Raw genomic sequence first — 9,679 nt, forward strand, 5'->3', positions numbered from 1 at the left:
CTTGAAGTTCTCAAAATTGTCAGTTACAGATTATGACTACCTGTCCTTGATTTCCACTTGTGTTTCCCCCCCTACCAAGGTCAATGCTATTTCAAGAACCCTCAGGCCCCAGGAAGGAGGAGTTGCAAATCTGTTGAGCTCCAGGCCATGAAAAAAGCCAAGCCAACTGTCTGGCAGAGTCACTGCATCAAAAGTCCAGGCCCAGCTTTTTGCTTTCTCTCTTATTTCAGAATGAACTTTCTGAGCTCTGGAGAACTCATGTCTTCAGACTTTGCCACTAACTGTTGTAAAGACTGTGATTTACATGTGTAGATAGGCCCATGGCAGGCTTGAGTCTACAACAAGGGTGCCAGTTCAGCCTGCCAGAGATGCCGTTCTTGGGGTACCAGAAACACTGAATTTTAATATTAAATATATGTACAGTCACACCTCAGCACTTGCTGGCTTCAGAACTCGTCAAACCCTGTACTCGTCCAATTTCAATGAGAAAATATAGCACTTGGTGCTGCTTCCTCAGCACTTGTTGGTTCTGACACTCCTCACCTGTTGAGGAATGAATTCACGGCCAGAAATGAGGTACCGCTGTGTTTTTATTTTCCACTTGTGCTTGTCCTTCAGAGCATGGCTCGGGCAGGAACCACAGTGACAGGAGGTGATCAGGCGCACAGAGGACTGGGACTCCCTGCTGTATTAACTAATCCATGTTGAGGTTCCTGAATCTTAATTGACATTTGTGCATCCTAACATTCAACAAATATATGTGGAATACGTACTGTGTGCCAAGCCCTGATTTGTCCTAGCAGAAATTTTTTGAGATTTGTTTAAATAAGAGGCTTTTATTTTGACAAAGTAAGTTGTTGGTGCTCCTAGCACCCAATTGACCCAACAGCGTTCAGAAGTTATCTCTTGCTGTTGGACTAATGAGAAACCTAAATCTAGGTTCTAGGTCTACAAACTTATGAATGTAGAATTTTAGTAATTAGTAGACTAAGAAAAAGTGCTACGACCCTATCCATTCGTAACATCCGAGGTTCAGATGTCAATCAAAGGACTACATCTGGCCGATTCACTTGGGTCCCATTGTGGTTTGTAACCCAGCTGTCTCGTCCATACGCTGGTGGCCAGGGACCAGGGACAGAAAGGCCCTGCCCTGCTTCTGATGGTCATGGCCCCAGTGACTGACGGGCTTTAACGTATTTCGACTCTGCACCCATCTCGATAGTGTCCCAGGTAATCTGAACACTTGGACTCATTCCTTTTAAATTTAGTGACCACATGTCCCTATTTAGGATGCTGTCTGCTTTGCTGGTTCGTGTGTGTGAGAGTCACCTGACCATTACGGATGTCAGTTTCCCCTTCATATTTTGGAACAAAAATGTTTCCACTTCCCTGGTGAAACTGAAAATTTTGCTTTTCTGGCAATACATTTATTATATAAACTGTAAAATACATCAGACATATTTGTCTATTAAGTGATGCCCTACTTTTTTTATAACTACTCCCTCAGGGTAGGAAGTGGGAACATGTTCAATTTACTTTCCTCTTCCGGGGAGGTGCCCAGAAAAAAAATATATGCGTAGTGGACACACACTGATGTGTAAAGAAGGGAGAACTTCAGTATTTATTTCTCAAACCGTGCTTCATGTTTGCGGGGTGGACTTGGGTTTGCCCGCCTTCCTCTCTGACACACACCCAGGATTTGAGCTTGAGAGGCATGCAATAGAGGAAGACAAGACTGAGATATGCACGGGATTTATTTGAGTACATTCTGTCCACCTGTGTTCTGCCTGCTCATAAAAGGTACCCATGTATAAACATTGTAATCACTGTATGAAAATAAATGAGTTTAATAAGCGCATATCTCAGTGTAAGTCTATATTAGTGTGGAGATATTCTCAACTGAGTGAGATTCTTTGCATTTTTTCTCTTTAGCCAGGGTTTCCTACTAAATATTTTTGGAACAGTGCCTGGAAAACTGCACAGAAACAAATCTACAATAATTTATAGAAAATTCGTATTTCTATAAAATTCTAACTTCTTCCTCTAGTTCACAAGGGCCTGGTTCCCTCCCACCACTGCCTCTCCTGGCCTTCTCTCCAGTCGCACTGGCTTTCTGCCCTTTCTTCCCAGCTCAGCTTTAATCCTCCCCTCTCCTGCGCACTTTGCCGCAGACCTTCACATGGCCGGTCCTGTCCTAAGTGTGTTATCACCTCCCCAGGCTGCTGTACCTGCCCATTCTGGCCAACACAGTACTGCCCAGGAGACATACTAGGGGAGACAGCTGTGAGGCATACGTGTGATTCTAAATTTTTTAATAGTCACATTAGAACTTTTAAAGAGGTGAAATTAATTTTAATGATATTTTATTTCAGCCATTGTATCTAAAATATTATCATTTCAATATACCATTAGTATTAAAATATTAAGGAGCTATTTGACATTCTTTATCTCATACTAGTCTTGGAAATTGAGCCCATCTCTTACAGGACATCTAAATTTGGACTTAAAATGCTGAAGAGCCACCTGTGACTCGTGGCTACTGTACCAGACAGCACAGACCTAAATTAAACTCCCACCCCCCCGCCAGGTCACTTGCTATTATATTACCATGATTTATCATAATAGCAACACTCGTTGGTGTTTGAAGTTACATTGTTAGTGTATTTATTTGTATATTATCTCCGTCTCCATCCCCTATCTACCTCTGCCCTGAAATGAAAAGTGTAAAAGGCTAGGGACTTCAATTTGTTCTTTGTTATATCCACAAAGCTCAGTATATTGCTAATTTTCAGTATATACTTGTTGAGAGTTAAATGGATAAGAAATCAGTGTTTTCTTAAGACAGGGACCTGTGCATAGCTGGTGCTTTTGGAGTCGACCCTCCCTCATGCTGTGTATCAGGGAGATGGGATAATAACTACACATGTGTTGTGCCCCTTCCCCTTCTTCATGCGTGTCCTGTTTCAACTGACCTATGTTGTCTGCGTCCTACTGGTTTTTTGATGAGGGGCTGCCTCCTGAAGGGCCAGCATTTCCCAGTCTACCTTTGAAGCTGCTTTCAAGTTAGCATTCAGCTTGTGCTAAACAGGAGGTAAAAAGGAAGGCAAAGTTCTGAAGTTCTCTCCTTTCCTCTACTAAGCATTACAGGATTATCTCAGAAGTAGTCAGGCTGCAACCTGCATCCATTATACTTTTAGCCAATGGGAGGAACACCAGGATCCTGATCCTTTTCAGGCCTTGGAAACTGCCCAGGGGCCTGGAGTCCTGGGATTTCCCTCCTTTGTTGCTTTAGAGGTAGCCCAGTCTTGCCTGCCCCTGAGGCTCTGTGTGACAGTGGTCAAGGTCCCGGATTTGCCTGTGCTTATTTCCTCCATCTGCAAAAGGAAAATAACAATTATTGCTTATTTCCAGTTTAAGACCATAGGGAAATAACCACAGAGTGACTTATGCCCAGCAGTGAGAAGCATTGTTGCTGACCTGACCTACAAAGCAATGAGCATCGACTCAGTACCTGAGACTGTTCTAAATGCAGGTACCACAGCCTTGGCCAGGTGGCTCGGTTGGTTGGAGTGTCATCCAGTGCACCAAAAGGTTGTGAGCTTGACTCCTGGTCTGGGCACCTGCCTGGATTGCAGGTTTGACCCCTGGCCCCTGGGGGATGTGTGGGGAGGCAGCCATTGGGTGTTTCTTTCTCTTTCTTTCCCTCCCTCCTTCCCTTCCCTTCCTTTCTCTCTAAGATCAATAAAAAATATCTTCAGGTGAAGCTTTAAAAATGCAGATATCACAATAAAAACTGTCAGATTCTTGGAGGGAGGTGAGTAGGACAGGCAGATGGTAAAATGTAAATGGGGTTTGAAAAGAATTCTACCCTTTCTGCACTTGGAGAAGTTTGTGGAAAGGAAAGTTTCCGCAAGCTTGTTCTGGCCTTTCATCACGCCAGCACAGCACTACGCCAGGTGAAACAGTGAGGAGAAAATTGACCCGACTCGGTCTAGCCCGCCCTGCTTTCCCCACTCCTCCTCTCCCTGGTATCTGAGAAACTGTACTTCACAACGAACCTAGCTCTGGTTTACCTGCAACACCGAAAAGAAGAGTTATCGAATTCAAGAATGTTGAGTTTTCAATGCAGAATCTGTTCCTTTATTTAAAAAAATTTATTTTGCACCTACTAAGTACAAGACATCTGAAATGCAAACATACGATAAACAGGATTCTTGGAAAGGTTGCATTTTAGCAGATGACACACTTATTAAATGACAGTTTCTGTGATTAGTCATAGTGCCCTGGAGGAGAAAAACCAGGTGGTGTGAGAAGATTTAATGGAGTCCTGCTTTATTCTTCCCTGCGAAGGTGTCCTTTCAGCGACATCTTCAAGGAGGGGTCAGGTTTAGTGGGCAAAGGGGGCTGGTGAGCTTTTCAGGCAGAGGGAGCGGCAGATGTCCATGTACTGAGAGGGGAAGAAGCTGGCATAGTTCAGAGAATGAGCAATGGCCAGGGTGGCCCAGGCAGCACCCAGGGGCTCCTCAATATGGGGCTGAGGGGGACCACAAGACCCAGGGCCCAGAGTCTCCCCATTTCCTCAGCAGGGCCGGCCGCACCTGGGTTGAGGATTCTTCTTCATTTGTCTACCCAATGCTTACATATTTAGCACCTATGCGATCTGGGAACTCCTCACGTCTGTGGCTTCCCCCTGTGGCATTAGCAGTAGGGCTATCCCTGAGATCCCTTTTCTGAGTCGTCCCCTGCAGTTGTAGTCAAGAAGCACCAGGGGGCAGAAAGTATTTTCCTGCGTCTGCTTCCCTAGACCACACCACGGTGGAAAGGTGCCCGAATTTTGACCTAAAGTGATGCAGGGGAACTTAGCAGACACAGTCACTACCAGGGTCAGAGGCCACAGCCGCCTAATCGCAGCAGAGTGGCCCTGAGTTGGTCGAACAAAACCCTTAGTGAATTTGTCTGGGATGATTTAACTCACGGTGGATTAAACCAGAAAGCACAACTAACGCGTTTTCATAAAGCTGTGGCAGTCACATAATAATGATTTTTTTAAAATGTCATTTGCGGGGACTTCTCAAAAATTGGTCCCAGGCAGCGAGAAAGGACAGTTTTCAGCTCCTTCAAGACTGAGTCCGTTCTGGAGTGGGGGTTGGAGGTGAGCACAGGAGAAAGGTGGAAGGTCTTCAGATATACAGTGTGCTGAGTAATCGGCCGTGCAATTTAGGAATTGATAGGCTATTAGTATAAAGACCATGCAATTTCCACTTGAATGAAGTTACAGGCAGTCTCCCCAGGTTTGTGCTAAGCTTCTGGCAGCTGTGTTTCCAACACATGATACATAATGACACCTTCGGGGAAAACAAACAAAAAAAAATAGACAAGGCTCCTCATTATTACAAATTGGTCACGGACTGTGTAGCGCTCCCCTCACGCTGATCGTGTCTTCCTGGTGCTGTAGATGGAAGCCTCACGCCAGCCACAAGTCAAATCAAATAAAGAGCAGATGTCACCGATGGCAATCTGCTGATGTTTAAAAATGGAACAAGTGAGTCAGCAAACTGGTTAGGAAGGTGATGTCATGCCAACCGTTCAGTCATCACAGTCCTCATACAGATGATGCGGACTGGTGTCATCGAGGTCCCTCAGTGTGACCCTGAAAAAAAAATGGGAGCCTATAGCTTAAGCATAACTAGGGACATAGACTGTTGATAAACACCATATTACGTAGATATAAAAAATCTCAAAACAGTACTTATAACTAATCACCAGGGTATGCTTCCCTCGTATTGTTGTGTCAGTTGTCATTTAAAAGCAAATGGCACTGTTTAAAGGAGGCATGATCTTTTTTTCTCTGGAAGCACACACCTTGATAATAGAATACTAATACGCATGGTTGTAAGAAGCAACAAGAAGTAAATATACATAGAGCTAATCTAGAAAAGCTTAACACGAGCACAGTTAAAAATAACATAGGATGGTTGACTTACGGAACTTGAGAGAGGCACTGCGCCAGGCACTTCATAAACATTACAATAGGTATACTTCACAGCAACCCTGTAGAGTTGGGTGTGTATTATCGTCCCCATCTTACAACCTGGGGGAACTGAGGAGTGTGCACGGCAAATAGCAGGGCCGGGGGAAGACCGGTCCGCCTGACTCCAGAGTGGACTTGTGTTGGCATCGGCTCTTCCGCATCCAACCCCTCTTCCTACCTGCATTAATGTTTCACTTAGGGGACTTGCTTCTGCCCTGTTGTGGATATTCTTAGTGGGGCAGAGAATTTAGACATTTGTGCTTCCTCAAGGATGGCGAAGAGGGTGCCTTTGGCCAGACTTTTCCTGTGGGAAAGATCTTGAGGGAAGGCCTTCTAGGATCTAAGCCTGGTCAACTGAACTTTCTCTCTTTAATTCCATGCAAGGAGGGGAGAAGCTGCTCCATCGGGAGCCCGGTCTGGGTCCCCGTCCCACTGCTAGGCCCGCTTCTGCAGCTCCTGTCGGCTTGGTATGCTGTGTTCACTACTGACATCCTGCTAGGAAATTGAACCAGAGTCGCACTTGTTGCTTGTAACTGAAGAACCTCATTATGCCTCAAAGTAAGTGTACTTTCCACTCCTCCAAGCCCCAGTTCTGTCAAGAAAATGCGATGTTTTAAAAACTGATCACTTTACAAATAATAGATTAGGTAGAAGTCCTTATTAGAAATAGAATAATTTGCAAATCAAAGCAACGGTGATTTTTATTTTCACTGCGATCGTTATTTGTTCATGAATTCAATGTATGGAGTGTGTTATATCTATATAACCATAGCTCATCTTCTAGGTAGCTTAAAAGTTTTCTCTAACACATTACCATTTGTTTTCTGATAAGACCCCTTCCCTCTGTAATACAAAAGTAAACTCTAGCCACTGTCAGCAGATTAGGCCAATTCTGAATTTGTGGGTAATATATATAGTATTTCTCCTACCAAGTGCCATGAACTAAGCTGAACTCTTCACATACAGTAATTGTGTGCAGTCAGTGTTATTATTCCCATTCCACACATGAAGAAGCTGAGACGTGGGTAACTTTCACATAGTGACATAACTAAGAAACCATGGAACCAGTCCTTGTTCCTGCAGGTAAACCTTCTCCACGGCTCTATGGGCAGCCAGGGTCCTCCTCACTGCGACGCTGGGAGGGGGGCTTCATTGCCACCACGTCACAGGTAAGAATATTAAGGCCAAGAGAAGTTAGGTGCCTTGCCTTAGTTCACATAGATAATAACCAAGTCAGTTTGCTGCGAGAAGCCTATGTCATTCTACAGCCACCACTGCACTGAGTTATCTCCCTGGGGGGCTTCCTGGTGTGTAGATGAAGTAACAGCACAGTCACAGGGTGTTTATAAAATTGTGGCAATTCTCCCAGGGCATTGCATGCTTCCAAGAATGCAAAGCACTTTTACCAACCACCTGGAATTTTTTTAAGCCCAGAGGGTTCATTAGTAGATAATAAATATGGGCTGTTTCATTGGAGCCAATCTATCAAACTATTAGTCCTCCTCTAATAATATTTAGCAAAACACAGAATTCTGAAGTAGAAAGGGAACTTAGTTCATTTTTTAAATCCCAGTGGGCTCTCTGAGGGACAAATACATTGGAAGACATTCTCCAAGGGTCAGAGTATCTGAGACACAAACTGGGAACTAGGGTACCAGCCTCTAGATGCTCAGGGGATTGCTTTTCCCACAACAGTATATTTTTTTCCCCCTGGGCACTCTTTAAACACAAAGCACAGGCTATCTTAAGAGAACATCAGTAGTCTGATTAGATAACCAAGTTTCCTCAAGTGTTAGTTCCTTAACAACTGTTCTTAGGCAAGGGCATCTGCCTACTGAACGCAATCCAGTTATGTGGACTCAGATGCATTTTAAGTTTGCTTAATTTGAAGCATGAATACTTGATGGGTTTAATAACAAAATTTTAGCAGACAAGGAGATAGTGTGATGGGTGGGTGCAGAAGAAACGCAGACTGCCCACTCACACTCCACCTCTTAACATTCTCTACAACTGCAAAGCAATCCCCTTACTCAACTAAGTGCTCGCCTCCTCTTTTTCCCTCCTCCTGCTAAATAATCTGGGGATTTTGATTGACAGCTCGGTTCAAGCTTTCCATGCAGTGTGTGGAGCTCCCACCTCTATCCCTAAAATGCACTCAGCCCTTGGGTTCGATACATCTTATTTTTTATTGCTCACTCCTATTGGGATAGCTTTGTCAGTTCCCTGAGGCCTGTGCCTTAGTTCTTCTCCTTGCACAGCCTCTAGCACAGTAACAACAAAAGCTGAGGATGAAGGGAAACTAGCAGAACAGAAGCCAATTACACAGCCTAAGCTTCAATATTCAGTCTTTTCATTCTTAAAAAAGTACAAGGGTCATCACGGAATGTATATAAAGGACCCAAGGACAAAGCCAACAGGAATAGGACTGAGCGTGGGAGGTGGGGGTGGGTAGAGCGGGGGAGAGTGGTCGGGTGAAAATGGAGACAACTGTACTTGAACAACAATTTAAAAAAGCACAACACTCTTAAATAGAAGGAATACATGCCATTTTCTTTCTCCTTAGCATGTACTCTAAAATGCAAGGCCCATGGAGTGCAGTCTGTCACCCACCGCAGGACAGATGGAGACTTGGCCTGACCAGGTACAGGCTGCGTGTGCTCTTTGGACCTGGGACACACATGCAGCAGTTGGATGGGGAACTCCCTGGATGGGGGCCAATGGTTATTTTGTGCTGATGCTGTCAGACACACGGACTGTGGCAAGTGCTTATCTTTGTATTCTTCTCCTCTTTCCTTGCTTATTTTTGAATTAATGTATAATTCTTAGGCTATTCTGGCTCTTCCTCAGCCCCTTTCCTCAACCACCATATGAGAAATACTGGCAGTCAGATGGCAATGGCCTGCCACCTGTACAGAACTGCCTGGCTTTTAAGCCCAGACCAAGAGAAGCCTAGAATAAGAATTTTTGGAAGATAACTTTTGTTCTGATGCTTCCCAACAGCACTCACTAGAGACTAGAGACAGATGGTTTGCAACTTAGCACCATGAGCAAAAGCTGTCTGGTCTTATGTTTTGACCATTGAATGTAAGGGTTTGTGTTGAGCCAAGAATCCTGCACTGGCAGTTGGGGATGGTTTGGTTCCGGGAGGTCTCCAGATGACTGTGGAGCTGAGGGTTCTGCTTCAAAGAAGAAAGCCTGGAGGAGTAGCTTCAGATTCCCAAGTTCTGTGGAGAGGAAGAAGGACACGGTTCTCAAGCCAAACTCAAACTTAAAGAGCTTTGCAGGCAGATATTTTCTTTCTGAATGCCAGAAGTGAGGGACCTGAGCAAGGGTGTTGTACACGTTAGGGAAGTTGTCCAAGTTCAAAGGCTTGTGAGTAACAGGGCTGGAGATGAATGCCACACTCCAGCTGTACTCATTACTCCACTCCCATTCCACTTATTTCAAAAAATAAATACAAATTAGCTGATTCTGTTCTCAGCATAAAACTACTTATCCTCGTATGTGAATGGGTCTTATCTCCCCAATTAGATTATTGGTCCTTTAGCAGGTAGTAAGTCTAAGGTTGTAATCTCATCCTTGCAAACACTAAGTACTCCATGAGCAAATACTGATATAATGGCCAAGTGGCTTCAAGGTTATGTTTTC

Source organism: Artibeus jamaicensis, unplaced genomic scaffold (genome assembly GCF_021234435.1).
Source record: "Artibeus jamaicensis isolate MK-2021 breed Jamaican fruit bat unplaced genomic scaffold, CSHL_Jam_final contig_387, whole genome shotgun sequence".
Classification (NCBI taxonomy): Eukaryota; Metazoa; Chordata; class Mammalia; order Chiroptera; family Phyllostomidae; genus Artibeus; species Artibeus jamaicensis.